General features: G+C 45.5%; 1 long non-coding RNA gene across 1 annotated transcript in view; it reads left to right on the top strand.

The window, feature by feature from the left end:
• The window catches only part of LOC126481613 (uncharacterized), a 222,256-nt gene that overhangs the window by 91,534 nt on the left and 106,989 nt on the right, over positions 1–23,733 (top strand). Inside the window, exon 2 of the long non-coding RNA XR_007587598.1 lies at positions 18,389–18,471. This is a non-coding gene — a long non-coding RNA (uncharacterized LOC126481613). The remainder of the gene's footprint in view (positions 1–18,388; positions 18,472–23,733) is intronic.

Genomic DNA, 23,733 nt, shown 5'->3' with positions numbered 1-23,733 from the left:
GCTATCTCCAGAGGTTTTCCTGATGCGTGGCCTGCAAAGTCACCTGATCTGAATCCATGTGACTTTTGGCTCTGGGGATATCTAAAAGAACGCGTTTACCAGCGACACGTTCGGTCTCTACGTGATCTGAAGGGTAGTAAACAGGAATACTTTGTTGAGATTCCACCATAACTGCTACGAGCAACTGCTGACCGCACCGTTTTACGAATACAGCACCTCTTCGGCGTCTCCAGCGCTCATTTTGAACGATCTGTGCAAGAGGAGTTTAATAACAAAGTCAGTATTATGCCTTTCTCAATTGTTTGATCTTTACTGCTCACGTCCGTTCATAATCCATTATATACGAAAACATTTATATTAATTTTTCTTGCATTTACAGCACCAGATTTGAACCTGATGGCCAAAACTGGAACTATTTTTTATAGCATAAATCGATTGCGCATTAACCGCATCTGAATATCTGTAAAGTTTCGCTGCCATATGATAACTACAGCCCACACTAAACTTCTGTGGGTAGCTGTACTTTAATTATAACCACCTGGTACTACTGAAGTATGCTTAGCATTTAGGTACCTACGTTATCCACCTAACAAATACTAAGTGGAAAACTACCAGTCGTTCGAGGTATTAAAAGTTTTGTGTACTTCTCGTCACATTTAAGTCTCGGGGCACAACACCAGTTCAAACTCATCAGATCAGTTGTATCGAAACTAGCAATTTTAGATTCTAGTCCCCTCTTGGGAAAAATTTTGCGGACACCCGTGCTTCAGCCAGCAAATCTTCATGAACTAACTCAGCATGTGAAATCACGCATAGTAAGAAGTTCACCAGTGTGATATTTGTGGGCTATTTGCTTCCTTGCCACGAAGAATACAACTTTGTGCTCGTGCTTGTGGTGGTCACACCTCGTGGTGTTGTAGTCTTCGGCCCGAAGACTGGTTTGATGCAGCTCTCCATGCTACTCTATCCTGCGAGCCTTTTCATCTGCAAATAACTATCCCTCTGAATATGCTACTGTATTCGTCTCATGATCTCCCTCCACTATTTTTATCCCCCACATTTCCCCTCCAATACTAAACTGGTGATGCCTTGATGTCTCAGAATGTGTCCTATCAAACGATCCCTTCTTTTGGTCAAGTTGTGACACAAATTTCTTGTCTTTCCAACTTTATTTAGTACCTCCTCATTAGTTACGTGATCTACTCATCTAATCTTCAACATTATTCTGTAGCACCACATTTCGAAGGCTTCTATTCTCCACTCATATTTCACTTCGATACATGGCTGCATTCCAGACAAACACTTTCAAAAAAGAGTTCCTAACAATCCATATTCGATGTTGACAAATTTCTCTTCCGCAGAAATGCTTTTCTTGCCACTTCCAGCCTACATTTTATATCCTCTTTACTTCTGCCATCATCAGTTTTTTTGCTACCCAGATAGCAAAACTCATCTACTACTTCAAGTGTCTCATTTCATAATCTAATTCCCTTAGCATCACCTGATTTAATTTCGTCTACATTTACATTGTCCCTGTTTTGATTTTGTTGATGTTCATCTTATATCTTCGTTTCAAGACCGTGAGAATTCCTTTCAACTGTCCTACCAAGTCTTTTGCTACCTCTGACAGAATTACAATGTCATCGGCACACCTCAAAGTTTTTTTATAAATTGGCTCTGAGCACTATGGGACTTAACATCTATGGTCATCAGTCCCCTAGAACTCAGAACTACTTAAACCTAACTAGCCTAAGGACATCACACAACACCCAGTCATCACGAGGCAGAGAAAATCTATAACCCCGCCGGGAATCGAACCCGGGAACCCAGCCCTGTGAAGCGAGAACGCTACCGCACGACCACGAGCTGCGGACTTTTATAAATTATAGAGTGCAGCAATCAGTCGTCCTTTTTTAGATTTTATTACGCAAATCCATATTTCAGCTAGTAGCTAGCCATTCTCAATGCACCATTTTCTGTTCTCAATTCATGTAAGTCCCTGTTGCTCGGGCGTCAGTCACCGTTCTTTGGTATTCAAAGAATGGTGACTGACGCGCGAACAACAGGGACTTAAATGCGTTGGGAATAGAAAATAGTGCATTGAGAATAGTTAGCTACTATTATTCACTTCTCTTCCTATCAAATACCACACGTGCTCGATTGGAGGCAAGTCCGGAGTTCCTGCTGGCCAGGGAAGTTGCCACACGTCTTGCAGAACACGCAGAGTTTCACGGGCAGTGTGTGGGCGAGCATTATGCTGTTGGAACAACACACCACCTTCCTGTTGCAATAACGGCAAAAGAACGGATCTAACAACGTTGCTTCAGTTGTGCGGCGATGCTCGTGTCAGTGGTCACGTGAATATTCTCGCACCAGCACATTCCGCCACCAGAATCGTCGTATTCTAAGGGCAGCAGTGGCAGATCGTACAGCTGCCACAGCACAGGTAAGAGGGCTTGTGACCCCAGGCGTCTCATAGTCTGGGATGCGACAAGCTACAAACACTCATTCACCTATGGTGTTTCTAGAGGGGACGCTGACCAAACTCGACGTCGTCTTTCCAGACGTACTAATTTTTTTTCCTGCAGTGTACAAAGTGGATAACTGTGACTCGATTGAGATATTAAAAGTTTTTTGTATTTCTCGTAAAATTTTACTCTTAGGGGCAATACGATTTCAAACTCACCAAATCCAAACTAGCAATTTAGATTCTAGTCCTCTCTTTGGAAAAATTCTGCGGACACCCATGCTCCAGCAAGTATTTTTCATAAACTAACACAGCATGTGGACTCACATATGGTAAGAACTTCCGGAAGATGATACTCGGAGGCTGTTTGCTTCCGCGTCGCAACGAATACATGTGTGCATTCGTGCCCGTTGGGGTCACGCGTCATACCGATGTTGCCTGTGGTTCCGAATGGAATGAAAGTTTCATCTCCACAAAGTACAATAGGGGTCGGGTTGGTGCTTCATGTTCCGTTTCATTCAGTGAATTTTGTGACGCGCCATGTTTCTTATATGCAGCATAAAGTTTATTTGATTCACGCTTTCCGTTCTCAGTTTTCACAAGCGGTAGTGTGGTGTGAGCGTGACTACCGTGTCCGCTTTCGGGCTGACAAGAGGTGTGCGCGTCGCACGCCGAACACCGGGCAGTGGGCCAGCAGGCGTGTAGCGGCGCTCCCACAAGCTGGGCAGTGCGTGGGCGAGCGAGCCGGCAGCCACGAGGCGCGGCGCGGCGTCCACTTGACAGCCCTCCCCCACTCCCCCTCTCCCCACCCCCTGCCAACACTCTCTCTCTCTCTCTCTCTCACTAGCCACCGTCTCCGCTTCCAGCAGCAGGAATGTCTGCCATATCTGCGCGGAGTGGGTGCCCCTGTCCAGACTCTGTCCGATTTATCTTCTCTTATTGCTCAGTCAGTTCCAGATCCGTTAAAGAATAATTCTATTCTCCAGTCTTTCTACTGCCTTGACGTCATCCCCGCTGTTCCCTTCGCTCTAGAATATTTGAGGAGTGTCGAGTAAAATTGTTGAACTACGTATTTGCGCTGATGCATTACATTCATCAAGCAACGTTGACGCCGCATCTGTGAACATACATGTGATCTTCAGCATAGGTACGTTAAGTGTTACAAAAAATAGAAAAACTCCACAGAAAAATGCAGACAAAAACCACAGATCCATTTCACAGCAGTCACTTCAACCCAAATCAGTGTGCCACTGAAGCCAAACCTAAATATGCTACTCTCCCATACATGGCCCAATTTCATATCAAAGAGCAAACTTATTTAAAAAGAAGAAAAATATCACAATCAGCTTCTCCACAAATAATAAATTACAACAAAAAGTAATCCATGATGTAAATACCTCCAAGAGTCCCTACCGTAAATCAGGAATATACAAACTCAAATATGATACATACCCAAAATTCAACATCGGACAGACAGGCAGAAGTTTTGAAACTAGATACAAAGAACATATTGATGCTTTAAGACTTAGTAACTTGAACAAATCAGCATTTGCAGCCCATATTGCTGAAGAAAACCATTCAGTAAGAAACATTGAGGACAACTTAAAAATTTTGCATCTAGCAGAAAAAGGAGCCACTATGAATATATTAGAAGAATTAGAAGTACACACACACACAAAAACAGCACCCCAGACTATATCCTTAACGAACAAACAGAGTTACCTAACGCCTCTTTAAAAATTCAATGTCTATGTACTAGTGTAAAAGGCATTACAGTTACGTAAATGAATACATGATCCTTTCCAAACATAGGACATCATCGTCAAGTGTTACGATATATCATAGCATCTGTGACACTCATATGTTTGTAAACTCTTTGTATGTATGAATACATGTGGTGCGTGGTAGAAATCTTCTCAGTGACAAATCTAAAGTGTAGGGTGAGAACAACTTAAGTGTGCAACAATAAGAATGCAGTGGGAATGCATTTACATCTGTTGGACGAATATTATGAAAACAAACACTCCAAACCGACGTTTCACGTAAGTCACATGCAACGAAAATCTGTAACGCAACCACCTGTGTGTGGCGTGTGTATAATTATGTATTATTTATATTTTACGACAATTAATCTGTAAAAAACACACCACATGTCATAAAGAAAGCGTGTAAACCGTCTGAGGATAAATCACAACGATTCGAAACCGGTAACGGTACCCTTTGAATAAAGGAACTGAAAGTAAATTTGTGGCTGGTTGCTGTCTTAACACCATCAACATTTGTTTACAAAAAAGGATTATCATCTTATTTCTGCAAGTTAGGTGCGTTAATTTAGATTTTGTCGCTAACAGAACTGATCCTTTTCTCCCAGTGTTTCTGCTCTCTGACTTCGGATTACACTGGGTGACAAAAGTCATGTGATAAGCCCTAATATCGTGTCGGATGTTCTTTTTCCTGGCGTAGTGCAGCAACTCGATGTGGTATGGACTTAATAAGTCGTCTGAAGTCCCCTGCAGAAATACTGAGCCATGCTACCACTGTATCTGTCCATAACTGCGAAAATGTTGCCGGTGCAGGATTTTGTGCACGAAGTGACCTCTCGGTAATGTCCCATAAATTTTCAAAATAATTCAAATGGCTCTAAGCAATATGGGGCTTAACATCTGAGGTCATCAGTCCCCTAGACTTAGAACTACTTAAACCTAACTAACCTAAGGACATCACACACATCCATGCCTGAGGTAGGATTCGAACCTGTGACCGTAGCAGCAGAGCGGTTCCGGACTGAAGCGCCTAGAACAGCTCGGCCACAGCGGTCGGCCACAAATTTTCGATGGGATTCATGTCAGGTGGCCTGAGTGCCCAACCATTCGCTAAAATTGGCAAGAATGTTCTTCAAACCGATCACTAATAATTATGGAGCGGTGACATGGCTCATTGTCACCCATAAAAATTCCATCGTAGGTTGGGTAAGTGCGTCCGTGAACGGCTGCAAATGGTCACCAAGTAACCGGACATAACAGTTTCCACTCAATGATCGCTTCAGTTGGATAAGAGGATTCAGTGATTCAAATGGTTCAAATGGCTCTGAGCACTATGGGACTTAACTTCTAAGGTCATCAGTCCCCTAGAACTTAGAACTACTTAAACCTAACTAACCTAAGGACATCACACACATCCATGCCCGAGGTAGGATTCGAACCTGCGACCGTAGCGGTCGCTCGGATCCAGACTGCAGCGCCTAGAACCGCTAGGCCACTCCGGCCGGCAAGAGGATCCAGTCCATTCCATGTAAACACAGCTCACACCATTATCGACCCACCACCAGCTTGCACAGTGCCTTGTTGGGAACTTGGGTCCATGGTTTCGAGGGGTCTGCGCCACACTCGAACCTTACCATCAGCTCTTACCAACTGAACTCCGGACTCATCTGACCAGGCCACGGTTTTCCAGTCGTTCAGGATCCAACAGATATCCTCATGAGCGCAGGAGAGGCGCTGCAGGCGATGTCGTTTTGTTAACAAAGGCACTCGCGTCGGTCGTCTGCTGCCATAGCCCATTAACGACAAATTTCACAGCACTGTCTTGATGGATACGTTCGTCGTACGTTCCATATTGATTTCTGCGGTTATTTCACGCTGCGGTGCTTGTGTGTTAGCACTGACAACTCTACACAAACGCCGTTGCTCTCGGTCGTTAAGTGAAGGCCGTCGGCCGCTGCGTTGTCCGTGAAGAGAGGTAATGCTTGAAATTTGGTATTCTTGGCACACTCTTGACTCTGTGGATTTCGAAATATTGCATTCTCTAACGATTTCCGAAATGTAATGTACCATTACGCTTTCAAAGGCTGTTAATTCCCGTCGTGCAGCCATAACCACTTAGAAATCTTTACACATGAACCACCCCAGCACAAATGACAGCTCCGCCAACGCACAGCCCTTTTATACCTTGCATACGCGATACTACCGCCTGTATATGTGCGTATCTCTTTCCCCTGACTTTTGTCACCTTTGCGTATTTTCTACCGTAAAATTCCCAGCAAAAACTAAGCGTGCTAGTCCAACAGCTACAGGCAGCCTGTCCTTAGACCTAACTAAATGACACGGCGACGGAGTTTAGAGGAAAATTAAGGGAAGAACACTGAGAAGAGATTTAAATACCAAACCAGACAGTGTTGCTGAAATACTCTTTTTTGAAACATGTTCCGTAAGTATCTTTCTCTAGGAGGAGAAACATTTACGTAAGTCAGCGGATAAATTGTTAGCAGAGTTAAACCTTCACCTTCGTACATACTCTAAAATAATATGTTAGTTATCAAAAATCAAAGCGTATGATATACAAATAATAATAATAAGAAGAATACACTCCAAGAATAAAGATAAAATTACTATTACTATTTGAGCTTAGCTATTAGATCACAAAATTCGGCAGAAACAAGATGCGCCACAAATTTAAATCAACGTGATCAGAACAATATGGTATGATTTGTGGTAGCTCTTTTTCGCAGCTGTTTTGATTAAGCTACCACACAGCGACTTCACCACAGCCCCTGATAATGTGTGATGTATTACACTGTTCCACTTTTGCGATAGAGCCGAGGAGGACGCAGATCTGTCCCGCAATGCCATTCGGTTGAGGTGTCTCCTCAAGTCACAATGGTCCATTTACATTCAGTTTATAGCGACCTCGAACCTGCTGGCCGACATGATTAAAATGCTAATCATCTTTGCAAAACATACGAATGTACATGTCCTGTGAATATGAACGTCCTATCTCTAGGTTTTTTTCTGAGTATGAGTCTGTATATATCACAGGGTGGCAGGGTAGGGCAAAGAAAAAGTTTCCGGGAGTAGGTGGCTCGATGTTTGACGTTTTTATTTTATACTGTCAGACTAGCGGAATCAGCTGTAGCGGAAGACACACTCACTTCAGTAGTCTGTCTGTAAACTTTTAACATCTCATTTCCTGACTATGCTTGTGTTTCCTTCACTTGGCCATTGTCTACGGCAAGATCGTGTCTGGGGAAAGGAGGCTTGTTCCAGCCTGAAGCTGTGGGCCGGGTTTTCCACTAATCCTCCTAAATGGATGCCTGTAGGAGGCGAATGGGTTGGCTCAAAGGGAGAGAAATTTCCCGAGAACGGTCGTTGCAGAAAACATGCTTAATGTTTTGCCAGCTCGCAGCATCTTGCGGAAGAGTGGTAATCAGGAGCACCCAATGGCCGATGATACGACTTTAATTCTGCTCATGATTCCAAATCGCAGACTGGCAAAACAGGACAAGTGGCGAACTGTAGCGGTGTTAACATCAGACTTTAATGCTGCGCAGAGTATAAGTGTGTCTGGACACACATCGTTCCGAACACTCCTGACGACGGGTCTCCGCAGCCGACGACCCATGCATGTGCCAATGTTAACACCACGACACCGGCAACTACGCCTGAAAAGGGGCACCTGGCCATGAGCACTGGACGTTGGCGCTGTGGCAGAGCATTGCATGGTCTGATGAATCCCCGATATCTTCATCATGCCGATGGGACGGCGGTAATCCATCGTCTTCCAGGGGAACAGCTTCTTGACACCTGTACTGCGGGACAGAGACAAGCTGGCGGCGGCTCCATTATGCTCTAAGGAACATTCACATGGGTAGCCATTGGTCCAGTGGAGCTCATGTAAGGCACCTTGATGGCCAAGGTGTATTGTACACTAGTCGCAGACCACACATACACTCCTTGATCAGCTGGTCGGAGTGGCCGAGCGGTTCTAGGCGCTACAGTCTGGAACCGCGCTACCGCTACGGCCGCAGGTTCGAATCCTCGGACATGGATGTGCGTGACGTCCTTAGGCTAGTTAGGCTTAAGTAGTTCTAAGTTCTAGGGGACTGATGACCTCAGAAGTTAAGTCCCATAGTGCTCAGATCAATTTGAACCATTCGAACACCTTGATGAAGATAATGTTTCCTGACAGCAGTGGCATTTTTCAACAAGACAATGCGTCATGTCGCAAGACCAGGAGTGTGATGGAGTGCTTCGAGAAAGACAATGGAAAATTCCAATAGATGTACTGGTCCCTCAACTCGCCAGATCTGAACCTGATCGAAAACTAGTGGGACGTGACTGAACGTGGCTTCAGAGCTCATCACCCTCGTCCTTGCAATTTACGGGAACTGGGTGACTTGTGTGTGCAAATGTGGTGCCAAATCCCTCCAGTGACCTAGCGAGGCCTCAGTGCTTCCATGCCACGACGCGTCGCCGCTGTTATCGGTGCCAAAGGTGGACTTATCAGCTATTGAGTAGGTGATCATAATGTTCTGGCTGATCAGCGTATATAGGTACAGGAATTTCATTGTTGACCTTCTAGGTGTGAAGTTTAAACGTGTCTCGCGGGTTAATGTGAGGTTGACGAGCTTTATTTATATTGATTTAGAATGTAGTAGTGGAGACAATTGACGCTGGTCAGCGAATAAAACGTTCCCACAGATTTAAATCCGCGGCCTTAATTTGAGGAAGAAATTTCTGAGGATGTAAGTCTGGAGTACAGCATTGTATGGTAGTGAAACATTGACTGTGGGAAAACCGGAACAGAAGAGAATCGAAGCATTTGAGATGTGGTGCTATAGACGAATGTTGAAAATTAGGTGGACTGATAAGGTAAGGAATGAGGAGGTTCTACGCAGAATCGGAGAGGAAAGGAACATGTGGAAAACACTGATAAGGAGACGGGACAGGATGATAGGACATCTGCTAAGACATGAGTGAATGACTTCCATGGTACTAGAGGGAGCTGTAGAGGGCAAAAACTGTAGAGGAAGACAGAGATTGGAATACGTCAAGCAAATAATTGAGGACGTAGGTTGCAAGTGCTACTCTGAGATGAAGAGGTTAGCACAGGAAAGGAATTCGTGGCGGGCCGCATCAAACCAGTCAGTAGGCTGATGACCAAAAAAAAAAAAGCCATGCGTCGTATAGAGTGCATGGACTCGGGTCGCGGCGGCGAGTGTGACTTCGCTGGATTCCACGGCAGCTCCGAGGCGCGGAAGAAAAGAACGTTGCAAACCGAAGAGCAGCATTTGCGGTGGTGGAAGTGGCCTTTCGCGGAAGTACATTTTACATGCCGTACAGAATGTCCAAGTATCAGATTCCGTAAAGCGTGCAATAATTTACGTACACTACTGTCCATTAAAATTGCTACACCACGAAGATGACGTGCTACAGACGCGAAATTTAACCGACAGGAAGAAGATGCTGTGATATGCAAATGATTAGGTTTTCAGAACATTCACACAAGGTTGGCACCGGTGGCGAGACCTGCAGCGTGCTGACATGCCGAAAGTTTCCAACCGATTTCTCATACACAAACAGCAGTTGACCGGCTTTGGCTAGTGAAACGTTGCTGTGATGCCTCTTGTAAGGACGAGAAATGTGTACCATCACGTTTCCGACTTTGATAAAGGCCGGATTGTAAACTATCGCGATTGCGGTTTATCGTATCGCGACATTACTGCTCGCGTTGGTCGAGATCCAATGACTGTTAGCAGAATATGGAATCGGTGCGTTCAGGAGAGTAATACGGAACGCCGTGCTGGATCCCAACGGCCTCGTCTCACTAACAGTGGAGATGACAGGCATCTTATCCGCACGGCTGTAACGGATCGTGCAGCCACGTCTCGATCCTTGAGTCACAGATGGGGACGTTTGCAAGACAACAACCATCTTCACGAACAGTTTGACGACGTTGGCAGCAGCATGGACTGTCAGCTGGGAGACCATGGCTGCGGTTACCCTTGACGCTGCATCACAGAGAGGAACGCCTGTGATGGTGTACTCAACGACGAACCTGGGTGCACGAATGGCAAAACGTCATTTTTTCGGATGAATCCGGGTTCTGTGTACAGCATCATCATGGTCGCATCCGTGTTTGGCGACATCGCGGTGAACCCACATTGGAAGCGTGTATTCGTCATCGCCATACTGGCGTATCACCAGGCGTGATGGTAAGAGGTGCCATTGGTTACACGTCTCGGTCACCTCTTGTTCGCATTGACGGCACTTTGAACAGTGGACGTTACATTTCAGATGTGTTACGACCCGTGGCTATACCCTTCATTCGATCCCTGCCTAACCCTACATTTCAGCAGGATAATGCACGACCAAATGTTGCAGCTCCTGTACGGGCCTTTCTGGATACAGAAAATATTCGACTGCTGCCCAGGCCAGCACATTCTCCAGATCTCTCACCAATTGAAAACGGCTGGTCAATGGTGGCCGAGCAACTGGCTCATCACTATACGCCAGTCACTACTCTTGATGAACTGTGGTATCGTGTTGAATCTACATGGGCAGCTGTAACTGTACACGCCATCCAAGCTCTGTATGACTCAATGTCCAGGCGTATCAAGGCCGTTATTACAGCCAGAGGTGGTTGTTCTGGGTACTAATTTCCCAGGATCTATGCACCAAAATTGCGTGAAAATGTAATCACATGTCAGTTCTAGTATAATATACTTGTCCAATGAATACTCGCTTATCATCTGCATTTCTTCTTGGTGTAGCAATTTTAATGGCCAGTAGTTTAGATTCTGCCGATCTGCAATGTTTTTGCTTTAGTTACATTAATTGCTAACACATTTACTGAAAGACGAACACTCTCAGGCGAGTCTGAGCAGTGCGTTGCCACTCATTTGAAAAATCCACTGGGGAAGGGTCTTATAACATTGGGAATCGGCCTGTAGTTGCTGCTTGTGGCGTACTCGCTTGCTGGCTCGTCGGTTTACAGACAGACCAGACGTGGCCACGCGCGGCTCCCTAAATGGGCGGCGGAAGCTGTTGTGGCCGCGTCTGCGCAGACTTCCGGGAAGTGTTGACGGCGCCAGGGCGTCTGCCGCCCGTCTCGTCGCAGTCGCCGTCAGCTACCCCTGACTGCCCTGTGCGCATGCGCGCGACTCCCACAGCTTGACCTCCTGCTGTACCCCTGCTCTGCCCGTGAAGCATTTCAAAATTTCCTGAACGTAAAAGCGCGTACACTCCAGGCCAACAGTTGACGGAGACTGGATTCGGCCGAACATGGGTCGCCAATGCAATGGCATTCAGATTTTCAACCACACCAAACCAGGGGCTTGGGACCAAGGGATTCGGCCTCGTGGAATCGCAATTGGCTCTGATACCCTGGCGACGTTGCTCCCTTTATGTTACAATTATAAAGCAGCGTTTTAATTACGACTTCACCGGCCCATGCTTTGAGAGGGGAAGAGGAATTAGCAGGCGTCGCACGTGCAACGTTATTTCACTGCAAAAAGCTCGTCGTCAGAAAAATAAGAAGAAACGACGCTGGTGGGCGACCTCTCTTTTAGAAAGCAGAGAGCAGTGTGGTGGGACAAAATTAATGTCTGAACTTTTAGCTGAATTGGAATATGGGCTATTTCATAATTTGTATCCCAACCAAAACTACAGATTTCCGATTGTTTTTGAATTGTGTAGGTCCTAAAATTTCCAAAGATAACACCTCTTTTGAGGGAGCTGCACCTGCTGCAGAAAGTTAAGTCACTCCCTGTTTTATTTGTTTATCTTTGTCGTTCAGGGCGAAAAGATATAAATCACAATTTTCTTATCCACATCGTACTTGTCATTTTCTAGTAGATTTCCCTCCAAGCATCTAGTCTTTTCAGTTGTTTTTACAATCGCAGTCCGCAGGGTCCCATAAACAATCGCTTTCACCATATAAATATCAGCTTCTCTGCTCTCTCCGTATTCTACTCTATACTTCAGTATTTTTAAACACAATAAATACACGCCCTTATCGAGAGTGGCATTACCTACAGCGGAAACAGCGACTGCTAAAATAAAGTTTTTTAGGACAGCCACAATTTGCACTCAGTATCTTTCACTGAGTGGGTTCGCTCATTCATGTACCAACCAACTACCGTACTTCAAAATGTGAATTTCAGCTTTTCTGATTATGCTATTTTTAAATTAACGAGCGAAAGCGACCAATGAAACATACTAAGTGCGACTGTTGGGTGTCCTGAAAAACTTAAAAAAAAACACCGGTTATAGAGACACCACAAATCGCTACTGAAACAGCTAACATTAGACACGGCGTCGACACTAGGACAGGAGTCCCAACACCAACCAACCGCCACAACCGCCAACAGAGCGAAGCGCAACCAAGGCTAAACGCTCCGTTGGCCGAGATTTGCTTAGTGTGTACGGGCTTCGTTGGCCCGTACACACTCGGTCAACTAACCGATTGGCTGTCGGCCATTGGCTCACTATGTATGCACCTTAACCATGCAGTAGGTCATACTAAGTGCCAATTCGACGGAGAGAAAAACCCTTCAGATACTTATAAAGCCAAAGGTGACGCGCTGGGCTGTCACACTTCGCGCCAGGAAGCAGCAGTAGCAAATACGACATCAGTAAACGTGAGTTTGTGTTCCCGAATACACAAGAATCCGTTTCTTGTCAGCACGGAGGGACGATTTCAAAGCAGATTTCCAGAACGCAGCTCACCGACTTCAAAATAATCAGGAAGTGATATGTAAAAATATCGGGACTACAGCTCTTACTCGTACATATACTGACGGAATGGAGAATGTTATCAATGAACACCTTGACCAAACATTGCAAGCTTATCTGCAGTATTTTAAGTACAGAAAAAGGCCACTCCTACATACAAAGAATGATGTTAGTACATCACGGTTGTTGGCCCTGTCAAACGTTACTGGAACGTTCTAGGTGCTGGCCGGAACACAGCTTGCCCAAAGGACGTGCACTGTAGCTGATAACCATATTTTGAATACTGAGAAACGAGCGTCACACAGACGCAGTGCACAGGCAGTTGTCCATAGTGCAATGGCTGCAGAACGAGTGGTGGGCAGGTGGTCTCTGAACAACAGTGCAGCAAGAAGAACAGACACGGGTGCTTCCAGAAGGACTACACCACGAGAAGATTATACGATTGCCGACTGACTCAGAAGAACGGACGGATGGAAACAGCTCAAAGACGGCCAGGCATTAAGGCAGAGTGTCACCACGAACAGTCGGGAACAGATTACTGGAAGCCGGCTTACAATCTCGAGTTGTCATGTGTCGTTGGTACGTGGGCAACGGGCACACGAGCGCAGCGTCATTTGATTTGCCAACCTTAGAGGCAGCTGTACCGAAGAACAAGCGTGCAGTCTCCATGATGATGCAAATTTTATAATCAGCATCCTTCCCTTCCCCCCTCCCCAATTCCTTCTCGGGCAATTGGGCTATTCTCCTATTGGCTGAGAATATAAGCGCAGCCTGCATGGTTGCAACTGCGGTATTGTTTACCATGAGGTAGACAAATTACACGATGCTGCACTCGTATGCCCTTTGCCCACCTACAGTCGTTTACCGTCAACACCATACCACAGACAACAGAAACTTGTATAGAGTAGAGCCAAGGTAAACTGGGACTTTCAGTGGCATTCTGTTGTGTTCACCAATGAGTCTCGCTTATATTTGCGGCTATCAGATCGCCGTCAACACGTCCGTAAATGACTTGGAGGAAGATCACAGGAAGCAGCGATTCTATGTAGGGATGTTTTCCTACCTTCATGGCTCAAATGGCTCTGAGCACTATGCGACTTAACTTCTGAGGTCATCAGTCGCCTAGAACTTAGAACTAATTAAACCTAACTAACCTAAGGACATCACACACATCCATGACCGGGGCATGATTCGAACCTGCGACCGTAGCAGTCGCTCGGCTCCAGACTGTAGCGCCTAGAACCGCACAGTCACTCCGGCCGGCTACCTTCATGACCAGAGTGTCAAATGGTACAGTGTAGAATACAAGACCCCACACTGCAGTCCTCATCACATACACTGCCCAGAGCCCTGAGTTGGCATCCATAAGAACATGTCTGGGATACCAGATTCCAGCCAAGAAAAAAAGAAACGACACACCATTTGTTTCCGAAATGGCAAGAAATTCCTCACGATGGCATTCGAATGTTGTTTGCCTCTATGCCACAACGAATATGATTGTTTTCGTGCTCGTGGATTTCGCACCTCATGTTCATGTTGATGATAGTCACAAATTACAGACCGAATGAAAGTTTAATCATTTAATACCCATTATATGATGACAGTCTCCACAAAGTTTGAAAACAACTGACTGATTCTTCATGATGAAACACTTTCCACTTCCATTGGTGTAGTCTTCGTAAGTTTACAACATGGGTAAGTTTGAAGCCTAGCGTCTCTCAGCCAATTCTATGACGTCTATTGAAGAGTTAAATGTAAGTCTTACAAATGTGAGCTGCGTCAACCTCTGTCAACAGACGTGCGTCTCAGTCGCTCGAAGGGAAGTCTGAAATTAACTTCCTCTGAGAGGAATATCTTTAATAATGAAGCACTGTTCTACTAATTTCGGCATGTTAAGCAGGAGGGGCGGACCACAGTCGGCAAGAATATTACAATTTTCAGCACTACCGTCAGCTGTAATTTTAATATCAATTAATTGGCAACCGGTTTCGACGATACACTTGTTCATCATCAGGCCCTTTAAATATATAGAGGCTGAGTTTTCCCGAAAGAAGTCAGTCAGAAAGTCCCACCTGAAAAAAACTGTATCCGCATCAAGTCTTGTAATACCCAACCACACACGGTGCGGTCGCAAAAATAAGCGAAGCAAAACAGCTAAAGAGTGTCACAGAGAAGTTGATATTGAAAATACGGAAGACCATAGTGTGTAAAATTGTAATACTGTTCCTACTGTGTAGGCAGATGGGTCGGTACGATGTATACCTCTCGCGTACGAGAAATACTAAAGAAATATACGAAAATTGCCAGAGATTCCACGCCATTTCCAAAGATAAATTGTAGGGACCATTTTTCATTCCAAGAGCGGACTGCGTTGTTTAGTTTTATATGTTGGCTGTCACAGATGAATGAGGCCAGTAACGCCACTCCTTCAAATAACGGTGATTTCTGGTTTACTACCACAAATTCTCATATGTGGAGGGGCACATCAATCACAGTTTGCTACAGATATGGATAGTACGCAAAGGACAAGAAAACAACATACTAATGCAATGGCGTTCTTGATATAACCCCTATAGAATTCCATCTTTCTGCCGCCATTGTCCACAATTTTATACGACTTAACGTCCCATATGACCACTGTTGTGTTTTGGACACAATGCGCCTGGCGTATAAGCAAAGCTGCATACATTTATCATTTAAAAATACTCTTATGTTGCAAAAGCTCGACAACAGCCTCCGCTAGCCATCTGGCGGCCACACATATCGGGTATTTCTGAGAGTGCAAAATAAAACAAAGAAAGTTAGGACTTGTAGTCCTTTGTCTATAGGGAAGAGCATATGAAAACATGTCATTAGTATAGCTGTGGTGCTCTCTTCAAACCATTTCATTAGGAGGATGACAGAATTAAAATATAAATTACTCCAGCCAAATACTACCAGATACTTAACGGTTGTGAATGATTCTGGTGACTAGACTCCGATCGTAATAGTGAAAGGATACCGAATGTCTTCATCCAGTTACGAGTAAGTTGACAATCAGCAGCCAATATTTGCACCAAGCGCTGATGGTTAACAAATCTTCCAATTTTTCGTAAAATTCACCGAACTACGTGGTCTTCCTGTGATCATTCAGTAACAAAATACGTTGTTCACCTCAGTATAAGTCGACTGCTAATGTTCTGAGTTCATCTGAAAGCTGTAAAGATTTAACAACCCGGCGAAACAACCAACAGACCGTAAGCACAAACAAGAAAAATTTAATATAATACAGATTTATTATCAGAAAGTTCAAAGTTTTTTAAAAATTGTGAAACTAGAATCTCTAGAAATGTGGTGTTATGATACATTACAATTTAGCTTGACTCAAAGAAATCAAATTGATGGTAATGTATCCGTATTCGATTCTTACAACTGGACAACACGTCATTATACACTGAAGAGCCAAAGAAACTGGCACACTTGCCTAATATCGTGTAGGGCCCCCGCCAGCACGAAGAAGTGCCGCAACACGACCTGGCTTGGACTCGACTAATGTCTGAAGTAGTGCTGGAGTGAATTGGCACCGTGAATGATGCAGGGCTGTCCATAAATCCGTAAGAGTACCAGGGGGAGATCACTTCTGAATAGCATGTTGCAAGGCATCCCAGATATGCTCAATAACGTTCATGTCTGGGGAGTTTGGTAGCCAGAGGAAGTGTTTAAGCTCAGAAGAGTGTTCCTGAAGCCACTGTGTAGCAGTTCTGGACGTGTCAGGTGTCGCATTGTCCTGATGGGATTGGCCAAGTTTGTCGAATTGCAAAATGGTCGTGAATGGATGTAGCTGATCAGACAGGGTGCTTACATGCGTTCACCTGTCAAAGTCGTATCTAGATGTATCAGGGTCCCATATCACTCTCCAACTGCACACATCTCACACAATTAGAGCCTCCACCAACTTGAACAGTCCCCTGTTGACATGCAGGTTCCATGGATTCATGAGAATGTCTCCATACCCGTACACGTTCATCTGCTCGATAGAATTTGAAACGAGACACGTCCGACCAGGCAACATGTTTCCAATCGTCAACAGTCCGATGTCGGTGTTGACGGGCACAGACGAGGTGTTAAGCTTTGTGTCGTGCATCATCAAGAATAGATGAGTTGGCCTTCGGCTCCGAAAGCCCATCCGATGACGATTCGTTGAATGGTTCGGGCGATGACACTTTTTTGATGGCCCAGCATTGAAATCTGCAGCAATTAGAGGAAGGGTTTCACTTCTGTCACATGGAACGAATATCTTCAGTCGTCGTTGGTCGCATTCTTGCAGGGCCTTTTTCCCGGGAGATTTGATGTTTTACCGGGTTCCTGATATTCACGGTATACTCGTGAAACTCGTGCGGTAGCGTTCTCGTTTCCCACGCCCGGGTTCCCGGGTTCGATTCCCGGCGGGGTCAGGGAATTTCCCTGCCTCGTGATGGCTGGGTGTTGTGTGCTGTCCTTAGGTTAGTTAGGTGTAAGTAGTTCTAAGTTCTAGGGGACTGATGACCATAGATGTTAAGTCCCATAGTGCTCGGAGCCATTTGAACCATTTGAACACTCGTAAAATGGTCGTACGGGAAAATCCTCACTTCATCGGTACCTCGGAGATGCTGTGTCCCATCGCTCGTGAGCTGAATATAACACCACGTTCAAATTCACTTAAATCTTGATAACCTGCCATTGTAGCAGCAGTAACCGATGTAACAATTGCAGCAGACATTTTTTGTCTTATAAAAGCGTTGCCGACCGCAGCGCCGTCTTCTACCTGTTTACATATCTCTGTATTTGAATAGGCATGTCTATACCAGTTTCTTTGGCGTGTCAGTGTATAAAACTGCAACTGCTGCTCTCATGTATCTGTATTTATTTGTGAATTAGTTAATATTTAATGTGGGCGTCCTATGTTTGCTAAAAATATCAGTGAACTTGGTCACTCCAGCTTTAACAGCATTAAACGAGACCGCGAATATTAAACACAAGTAGGATGATATCTCCGAACGCTTAGACTGTTCCCATATTCTGAGAAAGTAGAATAAAACAGCATTAAACGTTACCTACTAATCTGCGCCAGTGCTTATATTGATGTGTCGCACACAAAATATAATTTCTTATTAGTTGTGTGTCTATCCTAGCACTGTAACTGTGTTTAACCGCCTTGTGGAATGTGAAAATTATTTATTTATTTATTTTCTACATTTCGTTGCTTGTCGGAAGGTAAGATGTCGCTCCAGTGTAGAGCTCAGATATTTTCGCTCACGTCAAAGTGAACGTCCATATCCTACTTTCCGAATGAACAACGGGGCTTTCTTGTTATGAGAATGTAGTCAACGCTGCTTTCGCATAGATGCCTATGTTCTTTACACGTTGTGTTATTTCCACTTTTGTATTCCAGGTGCGAACACTCCTCAGCCGACCGCTGACCACCCGTTGCATCAGCACGCTGGCATTTCGCCCCTGGATGCGGCAGTGTCCAAGGTACCAGTGGTCTATATTCTTCTTGCTTTCTTGATGGCAATAAGGGGAGTAACCCCAGCCACGGATTGCCGTAAGGTATAGCGTGGTTCATCACTCCGAATCACTCGTTTCTAGTCATCCAATACTCATTGGCGTTGCTCTTTATCCCACCTCAAGCGTCGAGTAGTACTGAGTAATAAAATGCGCGGCTTATGAAGAGCTGCCTGACGATTCTATCCATTTTTGTAACTCCTTACGCACAGTCATTGTGCTAGCTGGACTGCTGCAACCACTGCGAAACTCAAGAGTGGTTGCTTCTGCTGTTTTCGTGCGATTTTTTTATAACGACCCACCGCATCGGTCGACGGTCCTGCCTGTTCGGTTCTGGTCACGGTTTGTCTGCGGTTATTCCTTCGCGTTTACAGCTCACAATCGTATCACCAATAGTCGACTTGGGCACGTTTAGAAAAGCTGAAATGTCCTGGTGCATTTGTTACTCTGGTGACATCGAAGTCACTAAGGTCTCCTTACTGACTCATTCTACCGTTACTGCTTCTCTGCTGATAACACAGTACTTTCCGCTTCCTTTTATTCTCGCGGGTCCGCCTCTCGTGAAATCTGGTGAATTTGGGAATCCATATTCCACAACAAAATTAAAGGACCCCTTTTTTTGAAACGCCATAATTGTCATTCATTGAAATTTGGCCCAAAGATGCCTACCATCTTCACCTGTAACTGTGCACATGTGTGCCACCCTGCGAAGCCTCCCTAGGGCCCGGCTATGCTTCAAACAGCAAGATGTCGACGCAAGCGAAAAAAAGGTCACAGCTCGCTCGTTCACGTGAGGTGTAAGGTGGGTTAATGAGGTCACATTGGCCCCAAATCTGACCACAATTCAGTTCAACGCCACCACGGACGTGTCATGCGATGGGGAAGTCGTCGCAGACTCTCTTATGCACATTTCACCACTTCTTTTGACGCCTCTGCGACGGGGACCAGAATCGGACGGCTAGCGTTGAAATCAAACGGTTTTCTTATGGGTGGCTGAGGAAACATTTCATACACTCTGCTGCTCAGAATCGATGCGAGAAGGCCTTAGGAGTGGCATAAAGGGCTTGAATGAATCATCGCTTCCGTTGGGACGTTCACTCCCACACACTTCGCGATCGCCGGCCAGTGTGGCCGAGCGGTTCTAGGCGCTTCAGTCTGGAACCGCGCGACCGCTACGGTCGCAGGTTCAAATTCTGCCTCGGGCATGGATGTGTGTTATGTCCTTAGGCTAGTTAGATTTAAGTAGGTCTACGTTCTAGGGGACTGATAACCTCAGATGTTAAGTCCCATAGTGCTCAGAGCCATTTGAACCATTTTGAATTTCGCGATGGAAAATCACGCTTCGCCGTGTGATGACCAACAGGACGATGTGCTTCATAATCTTTGACACTGCTGACATCTCTCGGACGCAGCAATATTTTTCTAAAGGCATCGTGAGCCAGCAGCTCCACAGAACAAGATCACACCTCTTTGGAGTCCAGTGCGACCGCAATTTTTGCTTTGGTCTACAGGGTGGAACCATTAGGGAGCATTCAAAACACACTGACGAAACTTGATCGTGATTCGAAGCAACAAAGGGTGCTTATGCTTTTTCAGCCCTTCTGTTTCTCACCCTCCTGTGGCATGATCACAGAGGTTACGACATTAACACATTTGTGAGTAAAACGGCAAAGAGTTCTTTTAAGACCCCGTCCCTCTCAGTTCAGTAACATCCTCGGTGCCATCCCCAACCCCGCCCCTCCCCCCACCCACCTTTGTTGAGCACTTCAAATGTGTTCCTGAACTGAGACAACCTGTGAGTATGTCATGGAGCCTAGCAGACAGGCAACCACTTCGACACTCCTCTGATTCTTGATTGCCTACTAGCAGGTGCAAAATAAGCAGCGTAGCCTGCTTTCAGACTCTCACGGTGGTCACGGCTTCTCTCCATATATGAACATTGTTAAGGTGCTCACGTTATGCGAGTGGCACCGAGGGCGTTGCCACACATCTTAGAGAGAGCCTTTACGTTTTACTGACGCTTGCGTCAGTGTCGCACCCCAACGCGATCACGCTACAAGAGGGGTGAAATAGCATAAGGACCCTATACTGCTTCGAGTCACGATCAGATTTCATCGATGCGGTTTGATCAGTCCCTAGTGGTTCCACCCTGTACAACAAAGCAAAAATTGGGCCGCACTGCATTCCAAAGGGGTGCGATCATGTTCAATGAGGTTTCTGGCTGACGACCCGAAGTGTCCAGGCGGTGTCAGCCATGTCTATCATTGTCGAGGACGTCGTCCTTTTGCTCATCGCTCTGCGAAGCGTCGTTTCCGACCGCGAAATGTGTGATAATCCACTTCCCAATGAAAGTGGTGGTTCCATTGACACCCTTTATGTCACAACCCAAAACCTTTTCGTGTCCGTTCTGAGCGACGGTGTGTCTGAAATGTTTTCCTCCGCCACCCATTAGAAAACCGCTTGACTTCAACGTTTGGCACGTTTGGTTCTGGGCCCCATAGCAGAGGCGTCAAAAGAAGGGATGGAATGTGGATAAGAGAGGATGCGACGACCTTTCCTTCGTGTGACACGTCCATGGTGACGTTGGGCAAAACTGTGGTGAAATTTCGGGCCAATACGACATCATTAACCCGCCTTACATCTCACGTGAACTTCTGACTGTGAAATTTTTTTCGCCTGTGTCGCCATATTGCTGTTTGAAGCGTCGCAGAGCCCGATGATGGCGTAGCAGAAAGCCACGCTTTTGCACTATTACAGAGGAACGTTCTAGGCACCTTCAAGCTAAATTTCAGACTGCGTAGCTGATGTCGTTTTGGCAAGAGGAATACATCGCATCATCTGGTTCACCGCGTACTCCTATCCTGATTTCGACGTTTACCAACGCCAACGGCGATTCATCAGCTCAGACAGTTTTCTTCCCTGCTTCGAGCACTCAATGGCGGTGTTCCCTTGCCCATGCTACTTTGTGTGACCTGTGCAGCGCGGTGAGCGAAGGTACATATGCGGGGTTGTGGCTCCTGTACCTTACAGCGAGGAGAAGGTTCTAGGTGGCATGGCTGCCCACTGGTTGTTGTATTCCAACACTTAATTGGCGAGTGATTTGCTGCACTGTAGCCCATGTATCCACCGTCATACTTTGCTCTGGGGCGGTATGAGTCCTCAGATCGAGGCAGTTACAGTTCTACATCCTAGACACCTGTAGTATCTGAGAGAAGCACGGAGGATCTTTCACGCGAGGTACAGAGGATATGGCCGCAATCAAATGATCTGATGTAGCGCGCCTTGTCCACCCCGCACCTCAGTGTCTCGCCGCCGTTACGTACAAGGTTTCGAATCCCAGACATGAGAAACACTGAATTTCTCATTCGTCTGGAGACAGGAGTGCTTCTGCCTAGTGCAACATATCTGTGTGATTCTATTGTTCACCGGTTTATGTGCCTAGGCTACCACGGCCGTTTTCTATCTCCATAAAGTAAGTTACTCGTCGCGTCACGCTGTAAAACGTGTCAACGTTTCGGCCGTGATGGTAGCTCTTTCATGGCCTCTGAAGCTCCACGCGGCACTGCGCCAATTACAGAAATATGTACTTGCAAGTTGCTTACCATGGCTGGCTACAAATGAACCATTATTTATTGTTAAACCTTTCTTCTCTGTAAATGTAATTTCAGCTCAAACAAATTATAATTTCAGTTTCAACACGTTAACGTCCGGCATACACGGTCAGATGGCTTGCGGACTATTGGCGTAGTTGTAGATGTAGATGTAGATGTAGATGCTGTGGACGTCAGTAAGGGGTGAGTCAGACAAACGGTGAAACCGATGGGTAATATCTACTTTATTTGTACAAATGGTATTGTATGATGTTGCAGTTGCAGGATATATTCCACATGTTTCCCTTTAATGTCGTCACACAATGACAATCGCTCTAATCAATTTCAGCGAACACTTGACAATTTTTCTCCTGTTATTTGCTGGCAAGATGATCCACATTACGGTTTTTGTGCTGGCACACAGTCGATTTCAACTGACCTCACGATCCAAAGCCGAGGAAACTTCTCGCCGAAACATTGGCGCACTTCAGTACCACAGCCCATACAGTTGGAAGGACTCAGGAAAGCCTCCAGTTTCGTCAGGATTGACATGAAGACGTTATTTTTCAACTTGTCAAGATACATCGTCGCTCTGAGGTTTCATTCATTGAAAAAAAAAAAAAGGACCAACAATCCTGTCACCACAAATTTCAGATCACACCATGAGGTTCTCCGCAAACTGGTTTTTACAGACCGACACCCATTTTCGATTACTGTTTAACCTGTGCCAGACATTTTGTTCGTTCTCTGACATAAGAATTTGCTTAATCTGAAAAAAAGGATGGAAATAACAAAAGGGGGAGCTTCACGAGAACGTTCAGTGCCTACTCACAGAACCCTACACTACGTTCAAGACCGTCCTCTGTCAGACGTTGCAACATCTGCAGTTGGTGTGGATGCCGCCTGTTAAGCCGGCAGAATATGCATGACATTGCTTCGGCTGATTCTCATTCGCGCAGAGACATGTCGGATCCCCTTTGTCGAACTCACATCCATCGCAGTTAGCGCCTGTGTCGACGTACCCTCATCTGTTGCCGTCTTTGGTCTTGCATATCTGCTTGCAGTAGCAACGGAACCGTCCTTTTGAATTTGTTGGTCAGTTTTCCCTCAGTGTCGTCAGTTATCTATGTTCTGTGCGTTCCATTTTAAATACGCGCTACATGACGGGTGGTAAAACTCCCAGCCAACAGATTAACGTCAATCCGTTCCTCCTCCATTAGTAGCAGTTCTTTCCAATTGAGTCCCCTTCCTGAAAACTAAAAACGCGTTAGTCGCCTCTTTCACCATTTGTATAGATTCTTATGTCTGATCCTGTAGTAAGACAGAATATCATGAGTTCTCCTACGTTCGTATCCTACATCCGCAACCAGAAAAAAGTAACAGATTGCAGGAACATCTGGTAAATGAAACAGCAGTCGTTCTGACCGTGTAGTATACCGTACCTAGTCAGGAGTGGTACTACGTACAGTACCTGCCTATAAACTTAACTACTGTCCCACTCTGCTTGACAAGTTTCACATAACAGACATTGCTAAAGGTGACCTCAGATTCTTCACCTGTTACCAAAGGAAAAATATTTGACATTTGATAGAACCTTGAAGCTGGTGAACATTTGCCCTTCGTACGCCTACGTTTTATTTAA

This window comes from Schistocerca serialis, chromosome 5 (genome assembly GCF_023864345.2).
Source record: "Schistocerca serialis cubense isolate TAMUIC-IGC-003099 chromosome 5, iqSchSeri2.2, whole genome shotgun sequence".
Classification (NCBI taxonomy): Eukaryota; Metazoa; Arthropoda; class Insecta; order Orthoptera; family Acrididae; genus Schistocerca; species Schistocerca serialis.
This window is presented reverse-complemented; position numbering and strand designations above follow the sequence as displayed.